Raw genomic sequence first — 25,427 nt, 5'->3', positions numbered from 1 at the left:
CAACATGATATTACTTGGTATTGTCCTTATTAACCATAGTACACCATATTCTGCAAATGTTAGAGAGGGTTAAAAATCAGTCATGTATAAGTAAAGCTAATGAAATAGAAAGGAAACCATATTTAGGAAATGGAAGGCAGAAGCAAATGTATTAACCGTGAGTTAGAAACGGTTTAGTCTTTGGAATGAAGCAGCAAGAGTTTAAAAATCTGGTTTGTGATTCACTAGCTTTGTGACCTTGGAGAATTACTTCAGATTTCTGAGTATCAGTTTAGTAGGTGATATCAATTGCAACTTCGCAGAAATATCACAAGTATTAAATAAAGGACTTAGTATCTGGGAGAGCATAGAAAATTACTAATAGTTACATTTTTGTTAATATTACCGTTATTATTATCATACGTATAGTATTTTCTTTCACTGACAATGCATTTAGGACATAAGGAGAACTATAGAACAGTGCTTCTCCAACTTAAATGCAGAGCATGAATCACCTGGAGTTTTGTCAAAATGCGAATTCTGACTCAGTAGCCCTGCAAACTAAGGAAATCTTGATAATGCTGGTGCTGCTAGTTCACCAACAGACCACACGTTTTGCAACAGCTATATAGAATGTCCTGTTTCTTTTTTTAATCACAAAACATGGCAAGCTCTAAAATAAAGCAGAATAACAGATTTAAATGTTAATACTCATGTCCTCAATTTATAATTTCTCCCTCCCTAACAATGGTATAATTCTGATTAAAAATTGGCAAAGAAAAAAATGGAAATTAATCTTCCTATGTTTATTCTTTTAACAAATTCTGTGTGATTACTACTGGGTTACTTGCTGTAGGAAATAGAAAAATTGCTTTGACATAGATCCTCAAGAATCTGTCCCACTACAAGCTTATTTTTGTAGGAAGCTAAAAGATTTATATAAATAACCGTAATTAAAGAGACAAATGAAGAAGTGCAATGAAAGACGTAGGGAAAGTGCTAGAGGAGTTCGGGGTGGAGGAAAATTATCCTCAAATAATATCTATGCGTAACATTATGCTATCTTCCCTAACCAGCGCTTGACCAGATTGTCACAGTGAACTTTGGTCCTTTCTTATATCTTAGTTTTGGTTCCCACATCCTTCTGTTTGGGGAAGTTCTTGTTTTCCTCATGTAATGACAACAACACTTAAACAATGTATACTAGATAAAAGGAACTATATTGCTTTATTTACATAGTTAATTTAATTTGTACAATGAACTATGAAGTAATCAGCATTATTTCCTTCATTTTACATATGAGAAAATGGAGAATCAGCGACATTGAATCATCTCAAGTTTCTAAAATATCCACTCTCACCAGGCTGTTTACCCTGTTTTTGTCTGTATGCTGCTATAACAAAATGCCACAGATTGAGTAATTCATAAAAAACAGAAATGTATTTCTCACAGTTCTGGGGCTGAGAAGTCCGAAATCAAGGCAGTGGAGATTTGGCAGTTGGTCCCGAGGTGGCACCTTCTTGCTTCGTCTTCACGTGACAAAAGTGGGCAAAAACGGACAATGTAACGACATGGCAGAAGAGACTGAGGGGCCCGGCATTCCTCTAAAGCATCTTTTACGAGGACGTTTATCTCATTCATGAGGGTGGATCCTTCTTCATTTAATCACTTAACCAAAAGCCCCATCTCTTGATGTCATTGTCCTGGGATTTTAGTTTCAACATACAAACTTTGGATGGGCACATAGGTTCAAATCATAGCACCCTCCAAATTATAATGCCTCTCTCATGCCTGTTCTCCTTGAAGTACCCTCTGGTTTTGCTCTCTTCATTCTTGCCATCACAGTTAACCCTTCAGTTCCATTTCTTTAAGTAATCTCTAAATTTGTAAGATGGTTCCATCTTTTTTTTTTGTATATGGCAGTCTCTCAAACATATTTGTCATATGAACTAAGCAGGTAAATATGTAAATGCCAGCTAAATTTTAGTGAATGATATAATGGCCTAAAGTTGTATCTACCCTTCAGCCAAATATATTTACTTTTAGTAGCAATCTCCTGTCATATACAAAGTCACGACTCTAGGGGTAAACATTTTAGCCTGTGGGTAAGATGTAAAGCAGTGGTATGTTATAGTGACAACTCACTGTCATAGCACTGGGACATGCTCCTCTATCTGCTACAAATTGAATCAACAAAATATATATGATTTTGTCAGATTTAAATGTATGCTCCTGTTAGTAAAATAAAAGTATGGGAAAACTTTACGGAGTAGATTTAATAGAAATGTTTTCCTGAGTTATCTGCCTTCTTTATTTTTATGTTATGCTTTAAGTCTATGGTCAATGTATAGAGCTATGATTGATGTGCTTTTCCAATTCTGTTCAGATCAGACAGGTTAATTTTCTTCTTTTAAATCTTCTTGAATTTTGTCTAACACTTTTTGTTCCAATTTCTTACTAGATTATACTCCCTTCCCTAACTGCTTCATGATTACTTATACACAAACAATATTATGATATTGACACATTGAATTCATTTTAGGTGATGATTTTGGTCATAAACATGAGCAGGTTGTGAAGTGTTTCAGCCATCCCAGGGCATGGCTGTGAGTCCCTTGTCTAATGTTTCAAAAAAATCTTGAATTTGTGATGATGCTGTGATGGTCCCTCAGATATTCTTACACACATCTTTGCCCCTTGTTCCCTCTAACTTTCCTCTTCTGATAAAAAAGCAAACACTGCCAAGCTCAAATGGAATTACATTTGGATGCAAGTGTCACTATGCAATGGTTGCCAATAAAAGTACACAAGGAATTTCATTATGGTGAATTAAAGGCAAACAGACTTCGGAGAAATGAGCACGAACATGAAAATGGCGCATGGTACGCGGATCTCACTGGAAAGTCATTCGGTACACAATGTTTTCACTAGAAAAATCCATTAGCTTTAGCTAGAAATTGAAATTACTTTGTAGGAAATCAGAATAAAATATGTGAAAACATTATATTCTGTGCAAGATTAATACCACGCCTGGTGTTGAAAGGTTTGTGGTCTTGCTTCGACGATGCTAAAAGGTCAGAAACCACAAAGATGCATATGTGTTGTCGTTTGCACAGTTACTAATTTTTCTCATTATTTCCATAATGCGATGTGCTGTTTCAACAGAGAAACCCTCTGGAGAGTGGCTTGCACTGTTTTCAGGCAGCTCTTTTGCTTTCATGTTTTGGCCTTGGCCAGGGAATTCAGACAGACTTTTCAGTTATTTTCGACAAGAATGTATTCATTGATTGTTTTAAATAATAATAAATAGATTTTAAAATTACTGTACATTACTGCACTTTAAACGCCATGAGGTCAAGGACTCTAAAGTCTGGACATCATTGTATACCCTACATCTTGCACAAGGTTTAGAAAAAATGGCATGGACACCTATTTTTTGAATCAATAAATGAATACATAAAAGAATTCCAAACTCTAGTCCAAGGTTTTAGATTAATAATGTATTAAAATGCGTAAAATTTATAGACAAAACTCTTCTTATTTAGAAGTTTATTCTTTAGTTGGAGAGATAAAATATATGCACATAAAAGCTTAAGGAAAAATAATAAGGGTTTTGAAGTACTTACTATGTGAAAAATTTAGCATAAATCTTACATCCATTTATTTAACACATTTTATACGTTGCATTATTTATATATAGTGCTGATTGGTAGAATTCATATGTGAACGGAACTATAAAAATTTTGAGGATAAGCACTAGAAACACAGAATAAATAGAGTGTTAACATGCAAAACACAGAAATACTTCAATTGACTAGGTGAAAGAAAAGATTTCTGGTTCCATGTACACTGATTATTGAGGGATGAGTATGACATTATTATGCCAGAATCAATAAATATTTTAAATAGGGAGAAAAGTATAATTATATATCTTTGTGTTCAACAGGAGTAGCAGTACTGATAAAGTAGAAGTTTGTTATACCTTTTTTATAGTCTTTTAAAGTTGTTTATAAATAAAATCTACTCTTAGTTAATTAATGGTTGATGTTCATTGTAGTGTTTTCAAATTTTTGACCTCTGAATTGCCTTGTACATATGGAGAAATAAAGCTTGCCTAGCATAATTTCTTGAGTGGAGAATGAATGATCTGGATAGATTTGTTGACAATATGTCTGTACTTATTTTATTAATTCTTTAATCTTCATGAAGAAAAATATAAAAGTCATATTCTAGTATTTTATACCATGGAAAAAATGTCTTATCCTTTTCCTAAGGAAAAATACATCATGACACAAAAGTAAAGTTAATTAAATTACTTACTTTATTAATTAACTGTCTATTATTTCTATGGGTTGAAGTAAATTTGATACTCAATGCTATTTAATCTAATTCTAAAAGCTTGAATGAGTAATGATTTTTTCATGTAAGGTTAGTTGAAATAAATTATCACTGATTTTCAGATTTAATATTAATTAGCTATTGCATATTCTTAATGGGAAATAAGTGTTTAAAAAGCCCTTTTTGGTTGCGAAAAGACCACGCCCATTGTAGACTTCTTAGAATACATCACATCTGGCCTCCTTTTTAGAGTGGGGAATTCAACTCATAAGTGGCTGGACATTGATTCTGAACATTTTGAACATTATTTGCCTGTCTTCACTCATACTGGTTGCTGTTCTTTTATAAGTAATCACCATGTTTAGCATGCACTTGAACTATTGTTACTTAGGGTGCTTGACTATTTACAAGTCTCACTAGGATTCTAGGTATTCATTAGTCTCGTGGTGTGTATTTGCTGATGGTCCTATTATCTTTGTTGGTTCAGTTACACAGTACCATCCAAGATGCTGCAACACATTATACACAGGCTATGGGTTGTGGGAGCTACAGATTTCAGTTATTATTTAGGCTCAGAAACTTAGAATCTCTGCAAGGTTGGACATGATCCTTAGTCTTGTTTTAAGACCGTCTTGTTTTAAAAGTTAAACCCAAATTCTTAAAATATAGAATAGGGGTGCTAGTAGTGCTCACAGAATTGTAGTAAAGATCAGCTGGGAAAGAAGAGCCTATTAAACAGAGCCTGGTATTTAATAAGTATCAGCTGCCTTCAATTAGGAATCTGTGTTGTCATGATTAGAAGATTGCTGGTTTATTTTACAGATCTGTAAGTATAGCCAAAATATGTCAAAATAACCACCAGAAAGAATCATATACCGTCCCTTGAACATTTCATCCCTAGAATCTAGCCAGATTAGCATGTCTATACTGGCAATACTGTTAACACAGATTGTGCTCAAACCCCTCATTGACTTTTCAGCACCTGTAAATTACTGGAGATTTAGGAAGAAGTCTGGGGTTATGGCTTAGTTAAGCTGAGTGGCCAGAAAGTGTGAGATGCTGGATGCCTCCTCCAGTTCATTTCTCCAGCGGCCGCACCAGGCGTATCCATAGCTCCGCTCCCGGGAGCTCGTCTCCGGCGTGGGGTGTGTGCGCACCCCTGGCCGGGCGGAGCCTGGAGCCTGCTCATTAGCAGCGCGGGCAGCTCGTGCGCCCGCAGGAGGGAGGCGGAAGCACAGCCCTGAGCCGCCAGCAGGAGGAGGGAGCGCGGCGGCTGCAGGCAGGGGAGGGAGAGGAAAGAACGGAGGGACGGTTCCCGGACAGAGCGGGAGGAATCGGGGAGCGGCCAGTCCAGGGGGAGCTGCTCCGCTGCGCTGCGCTCGTTATTCACAGGACGCGGCGGCGCTTCCCGGGGCCGCTTCCAGGTCCCCTGGGTGGAGGCTGCCATCTAAACCTGACTCCAGGTGAGTTCCCCAAAGAGGCGAAGCGAGGGGTCTCGAACCAGAGACTTGGAACTGGCGAGGCTGCTCGGCTCCCCAAGCGCTGCTGCCTTGACATTTCCCGATTCACGGGAGGTTTTGGGGGCGGCTGCACAGGCTGGAGGGGCGGATGGGCGGTTGCGATCCTCAGCCGGCGTGGGGGCGTTCGGGAGGAATTAGCTTCAGTGAACGGGGTTTTAGGAGATGTCCGCAAGGCACGCGCTATGTACGCGTTTCTAGACGAGCTTTTGAGACAGAAATTTGGCTTCCCGGATGCCCGTTTTGGCCTTCTGTCCTTCCTTTTGCTTGCCTCATGCCCAATTTTCCAAGCCGAGGAAAGGACTGGAAGGGCGTGGAAGTAGGAGGTCTGGGCACAGCATTCGGCAGGGCAGCCCTGGTCTCCAAGTTTGGGGGTGGGGGGTGGGACTCTTTTCCTTTCAGCCTAATTTACCAGGGGAAAACCCGCAGAGCACCTTGAGGTGCCTTTGCTCCGCACCCTCCATAAGCTTATTAGAGGGAACTTGAGGCTCGCTAGACAACCTGTGACAGGTGACGGCAATTTAGCTTAAAAGCCATGTTGGTTCACTTCGTCTCCTCTTTATCCTTTGTTGCAAAATTGATACCTTTTTGGATTTCTTTAACAGCACAAAGTTTAAGTGGCCGGCTGACAGGAAATATTTCTTTTGAAAATGCTATGAGAAAAGTGATGAGTTAACGTTGAGAGAAAGGCAACTTTATTTTCTCGGAAGAACTTTGGGGAAAGAGATTGATAGGGAAATTCTGGGCATGAAATTATGGACATTTCCCACAGAACTTCCTTCATTTATTTATTTTTTTACATTTCCTTCATTTTTTTTTTAATCGTGTGTGTGTGTATCAGAGAGACAAAATTCGTTGGAGGTATTAGGACTTTATTTGGTTTAGAAGTTTCTTTCTTACTAATAGCACTAATTTGTGATCTTCATGATTATAAGAATTTACTAAGTGTTTTGCTTTTAGGTGTTTTGGGTCTGTTTTTTAAAAAAATTCAATACTTACTTTGTGGGCCTTGCTGAATACCTCTCAATAAAATCGGTGGGCATACAGTTAGTGACATGACCCCTGTGGATTTAATAGCAGGTAAGTATACAAATGATAAGTTTAGGAAATAAATGTCAGAATCAACATTTAGGTGTGAAATTGAAATATCTTTCAAATATTTACCAAACTCTCTTATAGGATCCAATGTCATTTTATGGTCAAGAGAGCTTAAAGGTTTCTCAGATTGAGATATATGTATGTACTTTGTTAATCCAAATGTAATGTTTTATTTTGTTCTTTAATGACTGTTTGAATTCAACAAATAAAACTTGCATATTTAATGTAAGGTTCTTTCACATATATTACTTCTCCAATTTTTAATATAAATTTAAGGAGAAAAGCAATATTCCATTTTGTAGATGAAGAGACTGTGTCACAGAAGTATTACTTTACCTAGATTTCTGTAATTATTATGTTATAAACTTAGAAATTACATATTATTCTGGAACATATAAAATATATGAATGTTATAAACCATAAGAATTCAGACCTATGCTATTTAACTTCAAGTTTAGTTCTTTACCCAAACAATTGCATGACTACATTGAGACTACTGAAGTAATTATATATGAACACGCTATACGAAAAAATACTTAAAACATTTCTTATTTTTGTCGTTTCTCTTTGATATAAAATATACTATAATTTAATGGAGTTATATTCCATATTTAGATGCTCCTAACTTCCAAATAACACCTAAACTCCTAAAAACTGACCTGTGTCCTTCTTAATAGAAGTGGCTTGACCGGGAGACCCAATTTTTACTAAGAATATTCTTGGGATAATTTATGTCTTATAATCAAGATAAAGACAGGCCACATTTAGTTGTATTTTTAAACCACTTAGTGTGAAGTTGCAACGCAGACATAACTTGCTTTCAGGCTACACTGCCAGCTTTGCAGTGAATAGTCTTTAAGATTCCGTGGAAACATTGGCAGATATAGCTAATGTCTATCTGATGTAGGATTTATGAGAAAAGGAGAGGTAGAAACTGAATGCTCTTATATTTCATATGTGACCACATTCATAAAACTTTATTGATAAGTACTTTGTTGTCTGACACGGGCTGATACAAATAGGCTTCTTCAAGAGTTGAGGAAGAAAACTAAATCCCTATAATACAGCCTTTTTCCTCCTTTTCTTTCTTAAGCGGTAATAGTTGATCCTAGCTTTTGTGTGTCTATGCATGCTCAATACAGTTAGGGGTATAAGGAGAAGTTAAGCAAGAATATTGAATGCTAGCTAGGAAAGTTTTTGGAGTCTCAAATACTTTGGAACGATTTTTCACATTATATACATAAAATTCCTAGTTACATTTGGGAACTAAGTATATTATACACAACTTTGCATCTGATTACAGGATTCCCTGTACATTTATAGCTCAGGTATTCTGGAAAGAGTCAAGATAATTAGTTTTATGGCTCTTGCCCGTGTGACCTGTTTCTTTCTGGTCCTGATATTAAAAGGATGACTTAAATTTTCTGGAATGTCAAAATTTTCTCTTCCCTTGGATCCTACAAAATACTTCAAGCAGTGTATGTGTGATACTCGCTGTCATTCCAACATTTCCAATCCTCCTGAGAATGCTAAACAATGCCCTAGATTTCTTCCTTTGTAATTCTTTCAGATAGAGGGTTAGCTGAGTTAGGAAGAAAGGAGAGAGGGAGAGAAGAAGAGAGATGACATTTTATCCCTCAGGAAAGAACAAGACCAATTGTATTCCTAATTTAGAAATATTATTCTACAAACATTCCTGAACAAGAGGGCTTTGCATATACATTAAAGCAGAATACTTAGTCAACTTCTAGTTATGCCATGTAGTGAAATGGAAGTAAGATGAGCAGGCCGAGATCATTTTTGTTGGAGAACTGAGACCACATGAAATAGGTAACAGAGTTACCCCAACTGGGGGGCAAGAGGACTTGAAAGTTTCCTCCATAAATTTGCAGTTAGTACAGGGCTGCTCCAGTGATCAGAGTCATGAATGCCCTAGAGTGTCTGTATAACCCTGTACACAGGCTGAGACAGCTCTAACGGCCCAGAAAAGCCTCTGGACAGAATCACTGCACCCTTGGACATTGTCCGACCACATGTATGAGAATAGTGAGTGCTGAGGAGTTGTGGGTAGCTCGGTACAACTCTTGCTAAAGGAGTGTCATCAACATTCATTGCTGAAAGTGAATTTTTTCATTCACATATGTGATGCCTATTAGGTCATGATTTCTTGGATACCAATTTGTACAAGATATGAATTAATTTTTGAACATCCTTTCTTAAAAGTACCATGTTCATATAGTTGCTCATTTTAATATGAGTAGTTCAGATGGGACATAATAGAGTAAGGAAATGATTGAACATCCTAAGATCTAGTGTATATACCTTTGTTCATGATGAGATTCATCCCCTGTCCCCCTTTGTAGTGACACTGATGGCATAAGGAGTATTAGATGAAATTTAATGCAGAAAACAATGGGATATATGAATGGTAGATATGGTTGACAACCACCATTTTCACTGAAGTTGTTTCAAAGCAAAGAAATTTGGGATAAATTCATTTTATTTGCTCCTGAAGGGTAATTAGGAATAAGTAGGAATTGTGAAGAGGCTGTAGTGTTGACATTAAGAGAAGTTTTTGATTCTTAAAATAGGATATATTACACAAGAGTGAACAAACAGAAGATACTGAACAAATATTCTGTCGTAAGTAAGTGATGGATTATTCGGACTTGTTGAACTATGTTTTTAAATGTATTATTTAAATATTTAAATATTATTAAAACCTTAAATAATATTTAAATATTATAAAAGTTGTAGAAAATTATGTTTTCAATACAAATATACACTTATAAGCTATATTGTAGATATGGGAGTAAACAATGCAATTTTTTTTAACTGAGTGAAAAATTTAGTTTTTTAAAATTCCAAATGGAGCTAACAGCTTAGTGTGATACATATTTTGAATTTCAAAATTTGTAACCAAATAGGACAAATGTGTTGAACTGTACTTTTCTTGAAGAACCGTGATAAGAATGAGCGGTGAAAAAATTACAGCATACTTACCAGGGATCAAATACTTGCTTAGGGTTAATAAGAAAAATCTCAGCAAACGCTAGAAATGAGGTACACGATCTATCAGAGACCCATGATTAAAGTGGTATCTTGTTAGGTATATGAGCTTGAAAAGAAACGGCATAGCTTCACTTTACCCCAGTTGCTTCTTTTGTAAAACGGGGAGACTAAGAGTGTGGTAACTCAAAATCCTTTGTTAATGATTTTCTTCTTAGAACAGTGCCAGGTCCAATTAGGATTAGATTGCTATTTTTATTATTGATATTTGCCCTAGTTCTGCCTTTTATTGACTGTGTGAAATTGGTGAAGATCCCTTTCTGAAGCTTTGTTTCTTACCTACAAGCTGGGAATAGAATACTTGCTATGAAGAGTGGTTGTTAGTACATTAGAAAGGCTGGATATTTGTTGATATAAGGGGCTCAGCGCATGGTAGAAATTTGATAGCATTTTTTTCTTGCCCTCCCATGTATTACTGTGGAGACATCCCACATATTATGTCCAAGTTTTTATTTTCCCCTCAAATGCAATGTCAAGCACAAAACATTCCCATCTCCCAATTCTCTTCTGATGTTCTACAACCATTAAAGTATAGAAAACTAGAATGAGTGTTTTTATAACTTTTGCTGTACTTAAGCATGTGGAGAGAAGAGCGCTAGATCACAGGACACACTTTGATAGGAAAAGGGAAATATTTACACTGCAAACAACTTTCTCCTCATGCTTAACAGTTTTATGCTGTCATTCTGTCAGCACCAAGTGAGATTTTTCTATTTAAATAGTTTTCTATTTGTGGTATGATAATTCATGTATGGACTTCATGTAACTAACATAAATATAATGGATGGTTGAGAAGTGGTTTATTTTTACCAAGAGGAAAAAATGTGTACACGATTTTTTAAAATATTGCTTTGAAAATATTTAAAATTAATTTTGATTCAGTTGGTGGAAGATAGCGTCACAAATTCACTGCTAGTGGTATTCTTGAGAAGTAATGTTTGAATTTTCTAGGTATTGTCCCCAGACTGGCTTAAAAGAATTTAATTTTAGATGTAAATTTTCTGCTTAACATGGAAGATTTTCCCTGAAAATATTAGCTTCATCAGATACATAGTTGCTTAGGGGTAGCTGCATGGAATTATGGGAAGAGTGAAATAGAAAAAAATTTTCATGTCTAAGTTATACATACTGGTGTAATCATATTGATTGGATGATAATGATAATTACAGCAATAATGTGATTGAAAGGGTAAGCAAGTAACATATACTACAGTTACTAATATAATCCTGTGATTGAGTTTACCACTTCGTTTCTCTTTCCTGGAAACCCTTAAGTTTGTCACTATTGCACTTTATTTCCTTTGCTTATTGTAGTGGTGTATTAGTTGTATTACTGCTGCTATAACAAATTACGACACATTTACATAACTTAACACATATTTATTGTCTTGCAGTTTCAAAGGTCAGAAGTCCAAAATCACTTTAATATGGCTAAGTCAATGTGTCTGCAGTGTGGGTTCCTTCTGGAGGTGCTGAGGGGAGAATCCATTCTCTTGCATTTTCTGCTTCTGGTGGCACCTGTCTTCATTGTCTTTTCCCCATTCCTCCATTTTCAAGGTGCGTTGCTTTTATTTCTGTTTCTGTCTCCGCGCTGTCTCCTCCTTTAACTTTGAGTCCTTCTCTCCACTTCATCTAAGGACTCCTGTGATTACTTTGGACTCACGTGGATGATCTGGGATAATCACCTTGTCTCCAGATCCTTAAATGAATCGTATCTACAAGTCCTTTGGCTGTGTAAGGCAGCACATTCCCAGGGCCGGGAGATTAGGTGAAGAACATCTTTTGGGACTATTATGCAGCCTATCACAAGTGGTAATATCACTTTTATGCCTTGAGACCCTGAAATTAATGTACTTGCTTACGCATGGAAAAACAATGTATCTGTGGGGGTAACAGTTTATTTTTGAACCATTAGAAGGTATTGATGGGGAAGTTTTCATCTGACAACAGATACTGATAAATTAAATACCCTTAGATTTGTCAAAACTAGCTTTAGTAAAATATAAGTAAAAGTATTTGCACTGCTAGGGTCAAAAATATTAATTAAACCCATTATTTATCAAGGCCAAGTCCTGGATTAGTTAGGTTTAAATTAACCTAGAACATTATCTTCCATAGTGCTTAATTGTGAAGCTTAGTTCTTGTTGACAAAAGCTCATCCATATAAGAAAGCATCGAAAGGTTGGTGTTTTTTAACCTTTGCAGAATATAACTTTTCAAAGGGATGTTAGACAGTAGTTCCATCACAATTGATGCAGTTCACAGACATTCTTTGTGAATATTTTATCTCATGAGTTATATCTATGACACTAATCATAGACTTCTAGAAGAAATTTAGCAATGGTCATGTCAGCCTTTCAAATCTTTCTGTAACCTATAAGAGGATCATTGCATAAGATAGATTCATTTTCCCCTTTATTCCATTGTTGCCAGAGAGAACTTGAAATGCCCTGTTCAAATTAATTTAATGCAAATGAATTCTTGCTGCCTCACAAGTAGTTTGTCCTTCATTTTTCTTAAAATTATATTGAAAATGGATGTGACCTGCTTTACTGGTTGTTGTGCAGGAAGCGTTGTCCTTCCTGAAAGCTCCCTCAGTTGTCAAAATGAAGCCATTAAGAGTAAAGTAAATTATATTATCTGATCATAGTATCACAATTGACCTTAAAACAATAAATTTTATAATCAGTGCAAATTGCTGAATAGTGTTTGCAGTTGTAGAAATTTCAAAGGAAACCCTGGTTGAGATACAAAGCTGCTATAATCATTTTTAAAATCTTTGTTTTTCTTTTACTTTGGAACAGTAGTGCAGTAAGTACTTTTGCCTTATTGTTCTCTCTGCCTTCCAGAAACCCTCATTCAAATATTCTAAGTTTTTAAGTCTTTTTCATTTCTTTTAATATTGTAACATTTAACAATGTCAAAGAAAGTATAATTTTTCTGGAAATCAAGCTAAAAATAAAGAGAAGCCGATGTAAATGAACATCAAATTAACAAGATTGATTAGGAAAAGTAATTTTTGAAAAGGGCCCAAAATCCCTTTGCACATAAATGCAAAAGAATTTAGTGAAAGAAGGTGAAACTGGAGTAAAGAACTCTACGGATGCGTAAGTAACTCTTAATAAGAATGAGTAACGTACATGCATATCTTTAGCTCCCAGTTTCAGAGATACAGTAGTTGTACAACAAATGGTCCTTTCCTGCTCTTAAGGAAGCCTCTCCTCCTCCAGCCATGCCATTCCTCAGAGCAAGCTCTTCCACTGAGTTTTCAGCAACCATAAGTAAGAAGGATGGTACGATAGGCTGCGTGTACATATGGCCCTCATTAGCAGGCCAACTGTTCCTTTTGCCCACCCACATCACTGGGGACATATGGCGTTACTTTGACTGTTGAAACAAGTGTGTGTGGACATATCTTGGTATGAGTAAAAGACTGTTGATTGTCTTTCTCTTGTCGCTCGTGCAACCGTCTCCTTGTGGAGATCGTATTATCCATAACACTAGATTTGAGGATGATAAATGACGTTGTTATTATTAACTGAATTTGCCTCTCTAGTTTGATCACAAAACCAGCGAATGTTTGCTTATGGAACATGTAAAGCTTATAGAAGACGGAAAGCTTACAGAAAGAAATGATGGCTTTTCTAAGCATAAGAGTCAGGTCTTTTTCAATCAAAAACTAACTCATTCAAAAATTCAAGAGTTCTGTAAAACCAGAACAGCAGAGGTTTCAGAAATGCTATTGAGATCATTTATTATAAAATAGCCATTAATGAAATGTAATAGTGAGTCTGTTGTTGTGACTATGTGGAGAAATGAATGAGAAAATATAAGATAGGCTGGAATGAAGAGAGTCATCGGATCCCAGCATAATTCATTTTGTATAGTTCACAGTATTGTAACTTTAAAAAATTATGAATTTTTTCAGTACTGTGAATTCTGAATTTGCAATATGAGGCTTTTCAATCCTTGCAACAAGTGTGTATTTTTCAGTGGTTCTAGAATTATCGGGGCTTTCGAGCTGCTTCTGATAAGAAGGCAAGGCTAGAGGACTTGTGTTGAGGTGGCATTTGCACAGGACTTTAGATAACATACATCGATGATGTAGAGAGAAGAGCGGGTGATGTTGCTGTGGATTATAGGGGAAAGGCACCTTTTGCTCCCTCTGCTGACCTCTTTGTGTATTCAGCTGTGTAGCATATTTCTTGTATAATTACATAGTAATTTCACACACTACATTAAGAAAATCTGAACAATTTTTACTAAACTCATGTTTTCTAAATATTAAGTAAATAAAACCAATATTTGGCTAGGTAACATTTATAAAAACAGGATTTCTAGATAGATGATGATAAATTTTCATCTATATCTATAGAGCTGATAAATTTTCAAAACCCTTTGAATATCACTTGTACTACAAAGTCTCGTTTCAGTTTCAGTGCCATGGCACATTGATTAATCACCACTAAAGCGGTACATGAAATATTTGGCAATATAGGTATTTGGTAATGGTGATTGATGCACAGAATACGGCACCATTATTATGCACTGGCCTTGAGAACTTTAGTTTTCATCTTCGATCACCTGATAGAGAACAAACTAACAGCTTTTTTCTTTCACCTTGCTGGAGAATAAACTAACAACTTCAAATTATCTGATCCATCCAAAAACTTATTTCCGTGAAACTCACTGATTTATTTATTATTTCGTGGGGATCACTATTATTTGCTGTAGTAAAATATCAAATGATCGATGTTTTATACCAACATGGCAGCTCACATGGTAGGCAACAGAATGAAAACAAACAGGTTTACTACCAAGAATTATACTAGATTGCTTTTATTGACAGAAAAAGCATACAGATAATTTTATTCAGAGATTTTATGTGAATTATTTTGATAAGTGTACACATATATTTATAACTGACCTTTCTTTGTCAAGTGTGTGCCCACACACGTATTCATACTAAATCAATCTTAGAGATCTTATCCAAAGATTGAATTTCTTAAAGTGACTGTTCCAAATATGTATAATTTATGGCAAAAAAGTCACAAAATGGCAATACAAGGAGGCATAAAACTGAAGATAAAGTGGGAGATGATGGTTAAAAACACCTGTAAATGAATAATTGATTTTGATTTAAATTCTTTTTAGTTCTTAGCTGATGAAATGAATATAAATGAAATTATTATGCAAAACACCTCTATTTGTTGTATATGCATGTACATATATGTGTTACAAATACAAAACTGATAGGATATTATTTAACATATATTCACACTCATAATGTGCATATATGTACAAAATGAAAATGAGTGCTTGTTTTATATGTATGTATACACACACATACACATATTGCATACTTTCATTTTTTAAAATTTTACTTTAAGTTCTGGGATACATGTGCTGAACATGCAGGTTTGTTACATAGGTATACTTGTGCCATGGTAATTTGCTGCACCCATCAACCCGTCATCTAGGTTTTAAGCTCCACATGCATTAGCTATTTGTCCTAATGCTCTCCCTCCCCTTTCCCCACACCCACCTACAGACCCCAGTGTGTGATGTTCCTCTCCCTGTGTCAACATGTTCTCATTGTTCAGCACCCACTTATGAGTGAGAACATGCAGTGTTTGGTTTTCTGTTCCTGTGTTAGTTTGCTGAGGATGATGGTTTCCAGCTTCATCCATATCCCCGCAAAGGACGTGAACTCATCCTTTTTTATGGCTGTGTAGTATTCCATGGTGAATATGTGCCACATTTTCTTCATCCAGTCTATCATTGATGGGCATTATGTTGGTTCCAAGTCTTTGCTATTGTAAATAGTCCCATGATAAACATATATGTACATGTGTCTTTAGAGTAGAATGATGTATAATCCTTTGGTATATACCCAGTAATGGGATTGCTGGGTCAAATGGTATTTCTGGTTTTATATCCTTGAGGAATCACCACATTGTATTCCACAATGGTTGAACTATTTTACAAGCCCACCAACAGTGTAAAAGTGTTCCTATTTCTCTGCATCTTCTCCAGCATCTGCTGTTTCCAGAATTTTTAATGATCACCATTCTAACTGGTGTGAGATGGTATGTCATTGTGGTTTTGATTTGCATTTCTCTAATGAACAGTGATAATGAGCTTTTTTCATATGTTTATTGGCCATATACATATCTTCTTTTGAGGAGTGTCTGTTCATATCCTTTGCCCACTTTTTGATGGGGTTGTTTGTTTTTTTTTTCTTGTAAATTTGTTTAAGTTCCTTCTAGATTCTGGATATTAGACCTTTGTCAGATGGATAGATTGCAAAAATTTTCTCATATTTTGTAGGTTGCCTGTTCACTCTTGTGATAGTTTATTTTACTGAGCAGAAGCTCTTTAGTTTGATTAGATTCCATCTGTCAATTTTGGCTGTTGTTTCAAGTGCTGTTGGTGATTTAGTCATGAAGTCTTTGCCCACACCTATGTCCTGAATCATATTGCCTAGGTTTTCTTCTAGGGTTTTTATAGTTTTAGGTTTTACATTTATGTTTTTAATCCACCTTGAGTTAATTCTTTTATAAGGTATAATGAAGGGGTCTAGTTTCTCTTTTCTGCATATGGCTACCCAGTTTTCCCAGCGCCATTAATTACGTAGGGAATCCTTTCCCCATTGCTTGCTTTTGTCAGGTTTGTTGAAGATCAGATTGTTGTAGATGTGTGGTGTTATTTCTGAGGCCTCTATTCTGTTTCATTGGTCTATATATCTGTTTTGGTATTAGCACCATGCTGTTTTGGTTACTTTAGCTTTGTAATATAGTTTGAAGTCAGGCAGCGTCATGCCTCCAGCTTTGTTCTTTTTGCTTAGGTTAGCCTTGGCTCCACAGGCTCTTTTTTGCTTCCATATGAAATTTAACATAGTTTTTTTCTAGTTCTGTGAAGAAAGTCAATGGTAGCTTGATGGGAATAGCATTGAATCTATAAATTACTTTGGGCAATATGGCCATTTTCATGATATTGAGTCTTCCTATCCATGAGGATGGAGTGTTTCTCTATATGTTTGTGTCCTGTCATTTCCTTGAGCTCTGGTTTGTAGTTTTCTTTGAAGAGGTCCTTCACATCCCTTGTAGGTTGTATTCCTAGGTATTTTGTTTTCTTTATAGCAATTGTGAATGGGAGTTTACTAATGATTTGGCTCTCTGCTTGTCTGTTATTGGTATATAAGAATGATTGTGATTTTTGCACATTAATTTTATATCCTGAGACTTTGCCAAAGTTGCTTATCAGGTTAAGGAATTTTTGGGCTGAGGTGGTGGCGTTTTGTAAATATACAATCATGTCATCTGCAGACAGAGACAATTTGATTTCCTCTCTTCCTATTTGCATGCTTTTATTTCTTTCTCTTACTCGATTGCCCTGGCCAGAACTTCCAATACTATTGATAAGAGTGGGGAGAGAGGGCATCCTACTCTTGGGCCAGTTTTCAAAGGTAATGCTTCCAGCTTTTGGCCATTTAGCATGATATTAGCTATGCATTTGTCATAAATAGCTCTTATTTTTGTGAGATATGTTCCATCAATACCTAGTTTATTGAGAGCTTTTAGTAAGAGGGGTGTTGAATTTTATTGAAGGCCTTTTCTGCATCTATTGAGATAATCATGTGGTTTTTGTCATTGGTTCTGTTTATGTGATGGATTATGTTTATTGATTTGCATATGTTGAACCAGCCTTTCATGCCAGGCATGAAGCCAACTTGATCGTGGTGGATAAGTTTTTGATGTGCTGCTGGATTCTCTTGCCAGTATTTTATTCAGGATTTTCGCATCGATGTTCATCAGTGATATTGGCCTGAAATTTTCTTTTTCTATTGGGTCTCCGCCAGGTTTTGGAATCAGAGTGATGCTGGCCTCATAAAATGATTTAGGGAGGAGTCTTTCTTTTTCTATTGTTCAGAATAGTTTCAGAAGGAATGGTACCAGCTCCTCTTTGTACCTCTGGTAGAACTCGGCTGTGAAGACATCTGGTCCTGGGCTTTTTTTGGTTGGTAGGCTAGTAATTACTGAGTCAATTTCAGAACTTGTTATTGGTCTATTCAGGGATTTGACTTCTTCCTGCTTTAGTCTTGGGAGGGTGTATGTGTCCAGGACTTTATCCATTTCTTCTAGATTTTCTAGTTTATTTGTGTAGAGGTGTTTACAGTATTCTCTAATAATAGTTTGTATTTCTGTGGGATCAGTGGTGATATCCCCTTTATCGTTTTTTAATGTGTCTATTTGATCTTTCTCTCTTTTCTTCCTTGTTAGTCTGGCTACCGGTCTATCTATTTTGTTAATCTTTTCAAAAAACCCACTCCTAGATTCATTGATTTTTTTTTGAAGGTTTTTTTGTGTTTCTCTCCCATTCGGTTCTGCTGTGATCTTAGTTATTTCTTGTTTTATACTAGGTTTTTAATGTGTTTTCCATTGCTTCTTTTGATTGTGATGTTAGGGTGTCTATTTTAGATCTTTCCCACTTTCTAATGTGGACATTTAATGCTGTAAATTTCCCTCTAAACACTGTTTTAACTGTATCCCAGAAATTCTGATATGTTGTGTCTTTGTTCTCATTGGTTTCAAAGAACTTATTTATTTCTGCCTTAATTTTGCTATTTACCCAGTAGTCATTCATAAGCAGGTTGTTCAGTTTCCATGTAGTTGTGCAGTTTTGAGTGAGCTTCTTAATTCTGAGTTCTAATTTGATTACACTGTGGTGTGAGAGATTGTTTGTTATGATTTTCATTCTTTTGCATTTGCTGAGGAGTGTTTTACTTCCAATTATGTCGTTGATTTTAGAATAAGTGCTATGTGGTGCTGAGAAGAATGTATATTCTGTTGATTTGGGGTGGAGAGTTCTGTAGGTATCTACTAGGTCCACTTGGACCAGAGCTGAGTTCAAGTCTGAATATCCTTGTTAATTTCCTTTCTTGTTGATCTGTCTAATATTGATAGTGGGTTGTTAAAGTTTCCCACTATTATTGTGTGGGAGTCTAAGTCTCCTTGTAGGTCTCTAGAAACTCGTTTTATGAATCCTGGTGCTCCTGTATTTGGCATATATATATATTTAGGATACTTAGCTCTTCTTGTTGCATTGATCCCTTTACTACTATGTAATGCCCTTCTTTGTCCTTTTTTATCCTTGTTGGTTTAAAGTCTGTTTTATTAGAGACTAGGATTGCAACTCCTGCTTTTTTTTTCTTTCTTTCCATTTGCTTGGTAAATATTCCTCCATCCCTTTATTTTGAGCCTATGTGTGACCTTGCAAGTGAGGTGTGTCTCCTGAATACAGCACACCTGTGGGTATTGACTCTTTATCCAATTTGCCAGTGTATGTCTTTTAATTGGGGCATTTAGCTCATTTATATTTACCGTTAATATTGTTATGTGTGAATTTGGTCCTGTCATCATGATGTTAGCTGGTTATTCTGCACATTAGTTGAAGCAGTTTCTTCCTAGTTTCATTGGTTTATATATTTTGGTGTGTTTTTGCAGAGGCTGGTACTGGTTTTTCCTTTCCATGTTTAGTGCTTCCTTTAGGAGCTCTTGGAAGGCAGGTCTGATGGTGACTAAATCTGTCAGCATCTGCTTGTCTGTAAAGGATTTTATTTCTCATTCACTTATGAAGCTTAGTTTGGCTGGTTATGAAATTCCATATGTACATCATGGAAACGAGTGCATGTGATACACACACACACACACGCACACACATTGCATACTTTCATTTTTGTGTCCATTTCTTTTCTGATTTTATCAGCAGCCAACTAAAGAAAATAGAAAAAAAAATTGGTAATTCGATCTTTCATGTTCTGCATCTTCCAGCTTCACAACTTATAGTTTTCTATTTTTATTGTTATTGTGATCAGAATGAAAATGTATACAATAGAATCAGAATCAGGTCAGAATCAACAAAAATACTATAATGTTTGTACATGCTTTCGATGAAGTTTGTCTCTGCAAAGGGTGTGTGTGTTTCTATGCACATGTGCATGTACACAAGTGTGTAAATAAGTGTTTTATTCATGATGGAGAAAGGCTGGTCAAAATGATTCTGAATGAGATAGCACCACTACAGCAGATAATTAGGTCTCTATCAATAAAACAAGTCATTAAACATGTTTCTAAGCATCTACTCAGTATCTGGCACAATGTTAAGTAGTGTAAATATAATCATTAGCAAAATTCAGCTTCTGCCCTCAATGGTATATGTGTAGAACAAATTGGTAAAGCTGGAGTACATTTCAGGACCAAAAACAGTTTCTGTGTAGTTCCCACTTCATCAAGACCATGTTGTATACCTCTCATACACTTAAGCCATAGGGAAGCAATTATTCCATCCATCCTTTTACAGGGTAGTGGTGGGGAAGAAGAGCTGACTGTCATGCTTGAATTCACATAATTTCATAATTAAATAATTTCATGTTACATAATCTCGATAAACCTAAAATCCAATATATGATAAAGATAGTGTTTCAAATCAGTGGATAAGACATAAACAGTTCATAAAATGGTGTTCAGATAATTGGCTATATGTATTTTATAGTTGCACAAAGGTATAATATGTCATTAATAAATATTAATTCCATAGTGGATGTCAAATACACTTTTCCAAAATATAAAGAAAAAATACCATAGACAAATATCACTTGCAACATTACGGTTAAAATTAAATATCCAAACATAGCCCTAACCAATAACAGAAAATTTAAAAAAAAATTTATGGATTGGAATTTGTTAAAATATAAAACTTTTCTTTTTCAGAGGATACAATGAATATGTGTAAAAAGCAAATATCAAATCAGCAACAAGTGCTTGCAGTTCACTTGACATATTTAAAATATGAGTAGTTCCAACAAATCATAAATAAATGATTAGTAGTCCAATAAAAGAAAAACAAAGTACATTGACAGGAAACTGTATGAAACTCATGAACACTAAATGTCTTAGATTCTCTATTGTTAAACAAAATGCAAAAACAATAGAGAACATTATGAATATGGAGTTAATATTTAACAAAATTATTTTATCCATGTTATAAGTAAATATTTACATCCAAAAACCCTTGTTTTCTCTGAAAGTTGTCACTTATGAGTCTATTTTGAAAATGTTTAAAGAATAGTAATTAATTAACTTTAATAAATAGGTACTCCTATTGAGGGAAAACAGACATTTCCATAATTTTTCTTCTGTTTCTAATCTAGTAGATGGTAGGAAAATAATGACAATTGCATATTCATACCTGGAGAATATGCATTCCATTTCTTTTAAACTTTTGCATTCTCAAAACTATATTGATACCTCAAAGCATACCCTTTGCTGTTGAAAACAGCCTTTCAAGTATAAAGACACACACATCACTTTCCTTAAATCTTATATAAGGCAAGGGCCTAGATTCCTATCAGAAAATGTATTTCAAGAATGCTTTTTTAGTAGTTCCTGTGGCCTTATCTTATAGAGGAAGGTTTTTTTTTAAACATACACACAGTATTTGATGCACATTTTTATTGGAAAGAGCTTTTATTTCCTTAAATGTTTTGTTGTCTAAGTGTGAAAAGTATCCTGCAGTGGAATTTAGTGGCACAGATGCTTATTGTGATAGATGAGATGAACTTGCTTCCCTAAGCATGCATGGTCATGAAATGCATCTGGCTTCTGTACGTAAAAGTCAGTTATGTTCCCAAATGTGTCTCTGCATTTACACAGACGTTTAGGGGCAGACACCCTACTGTTCCCTCAAAAGGCGGCTCTGCTTAATTATGAAGTTCAAGTTAGACCAGAAGTTGGAAAATACTAAATTCCACATTGCAGACAGAGCCTGAGCAGGTGATGTCACCACTGCATTCTAAGGTGGCAAGTCCTCAGAGAAGTCACTTATCACCTTACCATGGAGAAAAATAACCGTGTCCAGAACACAAGAGGATGCTTTTAGGTAGCGTACAATCAAGTGTGCAAACCTGTGCAATACATACCAGATGAAATCCAGTTCAGAGGCTCAGGAAAACAAACAAATGAGGATATGCTTTAAAAAATAGGACTTAATATAAACAGTCGTGAGAGTAAAACTATTGCTAAGCACATAGGAAACATAAACCAGGCTTTCAGGAAGGAGTTTGGCACATGTGTGCACTGGTAGGAGGTGTAATGTGCAGAAATCCGGCCTTTTGTGGCATAGCAACTAAAGTTCCTTTTCTATTGTCCAGACAACCTTAAATATTCCTTTATGCAGTACTATTTTAAAAAGGCCATCTACTGTGCACAATGTGTTAGCATCAAGGACATGAAATTTATCTGGAATATACCAAAACTTTAATCAATAGACTAGGACCAAAGCTTTTAAAAACAGGTTTTCGTAGATAAATCATTATAAGTTATTATTTCCTCGCCATAGGTAAGGCATGATAGATAACTTTACTTTTTCTCAGTCACTTAGTGTGTAGGTAGAATAATGACCCTTAGCAGGATGACCTTTTGAATGTGTTGTTAGGCAGCATGGAAGCATTATGGTTAGAGGTGGAATTAAGATTGCTAATCACCTCACCTTAAACTGGAGCGATTATCCTGAATTATCTAGGTGGGCCCACTGTAGTCACAAAGAACCTTCAGACAGGAAGACGGAGAGACCAGAGTGAGCAGAAGAGCTTGGGTAAACTGGAGCCGAGGCTGAAGTGATGTGCTGTGTCCAAGATGTGCAGAGGCCAAGAGCTCAGGGATACATGTGACCCCTCAAACCTGGTGAATTCTCTCCTGGAATCTCTAGACAAAATATAAACTTGATGATACCTTGATTTTAGCACACTAAGACCCATTTTGGACTTCTGACCCCCAGAAGTATAAAGAAAAAAAATGTGTTGTTTTAAGCCTCTGAGTTTATGTTAATTTACTGTAACAGCAGTAAGAAACTAACACAGTAAGACGGCTTTTATTTTTATGTGATGTATAGAATTAAATTGGATATGCTAGGAAATATTGGAAATTTATTGATTTATTTTTTTGTCTGAGCTGGAGTCTGGCTCTGTCGCCCAGGCTGGAGTGCAGTGGCGCGATCTCGGCTCACTGCATGCTCTGCCTCCCGGGTTCCCGCCATTCTCCTGCCTCAGCCTCCCGAGTAGCTGGGACTACAGGCGCCGCCACCACGCCGGCTAATTTTCTGTATTTTTAGTAGAGACGGGGTTTCACCGTGGTCTCGATCTCCTGACCTCGTGATCCGCCCGCCTCGGCCTCCCAAAGTGCTGGGATTACAAGTGTGAGCCACCGCGCCCGGCCAGGAATTTATTTTCTTAATATAGTTCTTCATATTAGAATAATGAGAACCATCGAGTAATGAAGTGTTCTATTTTGTGAAGGATGATTATATAAACAGTACGAAGGTTAAAAACCGGGCGGGACCGGCTGGGCACAATGGCTCGTTCATGTAATCCCAGCACTTTGGGAGGCCGGGGCAGGTGGATCTCTTGAGCCCAGGAGTCTCAGATCAGCCTGGGCAACATGTGAAACCCCATCTCCACAAAAATACAAAAACCAGGCAGACGTGGTGGCGGCGCCTGTGGTCCCAGCCACTCAGGAGGCTGCGGTGGAAGGATCGGAGCCCGGCAGGTGCAGGCTGCGGTGGACCGTGATTATGCCACTGCGCTCCAGTCTGGGTGACAGAGTGAGACCTTGTCTCCATTAAATAAATAGATAAATAAATATATATATAAGTAAAAGAGGAGGGTGTCTTTTGAAGGCTATTAAAGTCGTCTAAGTGTCCTCTGATTATATGAGGCTGGAATGGTGCATGGAATGTTGTGTTGAATAACCTGATACAGTCTCTGAAACTATAGAAGCATTAGTAATTTTAGCCTGAGAGTGCTATAATCTGGGATAATTTGGTCCAATACTTCCAGAGAGGGTTGAAGTTTTGAGATAGCTGGAGTTATTTCAGTTGAAGACCTGAATATGAGGCAACTGGATACTCAATTACAATTCAATTTCTACTCTTTATATAAGGTAGAAATGGGTAACATGTGGGACACTGTGTTAAAAGTAATGCAGCCATAGTGTAGTGGTAGAAGCAGATGAAAAGTACTATAATAGTCGTATAGATGAGGTACTGGAAAGAAGCAGAGTTGAAAAATTGGAGATAAATGTCAGTTTTCCAGAGCCATGGGACGAAAACCAAACAGGATTACAACAGATTCAATTCACTCAAGATGTCTAACTTGGTAATAGGTCAGAAAACTCAATTTGTCGTATTTTCTTAAAAGTACACAAAAATGTTCCTTTTGATAAAACACGTGTAGTGCACCTTCGGATTTGATTTTTCTTTATGTTCTGTAAACTGCTCACAGTAAAACAGAAAAAAAGTCTGACAAATATGATGGTCCTTAAATCTTGTAGGAGTATGATGCTTCTCCAAAGAATAGAGGTTTTCCTAGGAAGGCCCTAAGCAAGGAATCAAGTTTCCTTTTGCAAGAAATAAAATTCTCAAAAGTTCCCTGCACCTTGGAAAGGCTCTGGTTGAAATTAATAGCACAACGTTATTTATTTAAATTTTAACTTTTAAGTTCAGGGGTACAAGTGTAGGTTTGTTACAGAGGTAAGCTTATGCCATGGGATTGGTTGTACAGTTTATTTCATCACCCAGATATTAAGCCTAATATCCATTAGTTGTTTTTCCTGATCCTCATAGCAAATATTACCCCCATAAAGTTTTATGGTTACTTTTTTCTTATCTTCTGATTAATGCCATTAGATTCACCAATTGAAATTATTTTTCAGTAGTTTAATTCCCTCTAGAAGGTTTAAAAAATGTTTCCGAATTTCCTAAGTCTTCTTTCTTTGTTAGTCTTCTAAAAAGCTATATTCAATAGAATTCATGTGCTTAGGTACAGTTTCACTAAAAGCGTATCTTCAACATTTGATCTGTTTAAAAGTTCTTAAGGTGTTAAGGAACATTAGGTATCAGAGTTTATGGCATTTGATTAATCTGAATAAATCTTGGCATCAAATTGAATTCAGCAAAAGTAACAGTGATAAATCAGAGAGCAATATTTGAAATGTCTCCAGGAAACATTTTAAAACAATTTTTAAGTTCACTAATTTGAGTCATTACACTTGGCCCTAATATGGTAGATTTTAAGTGAAGCTCAGTCGAACCTGGCAGATATCATATACAAACTTTTAATAGTCCTAACAATTCCTGTACCTCATTTGGATAAAGATTATTTCCAGAGCATCAGTGCTTTGACCAGAAAGGCATTTATTATTCTGTAACACTTTTCTTGAGAAATTAGCATGATTCATCATTTGAGTACGCTCTCTCAGATAAGATTCTAATATTTGGGTGTGAATAAAACTTCAGGGCATTGAAAACAGCTGGAAGATAGACAATAGGGTGATCATCCTCTCTTGTCATTCTCTATCAAGGTCCTCTTTAA

Source organism: Symphalangus syndactylus, chromosome 21 (genome assembly GCF_028878055.3).
Source record: "Symphalangus syndactylus isolate Jambi chromosome 21, NHGRI_mSymSyn1-v2.1_pri, whole genome shotgun sequence".
Lineage (NCBI taxonomy): Eukaryota > Metazoa > Chordata > Mammalia > Primates > Hylobatidae > Symphalangus > Symphalangus syndactylus.
Note: the sequence above shows the minus strand (reverse complement) of the source record.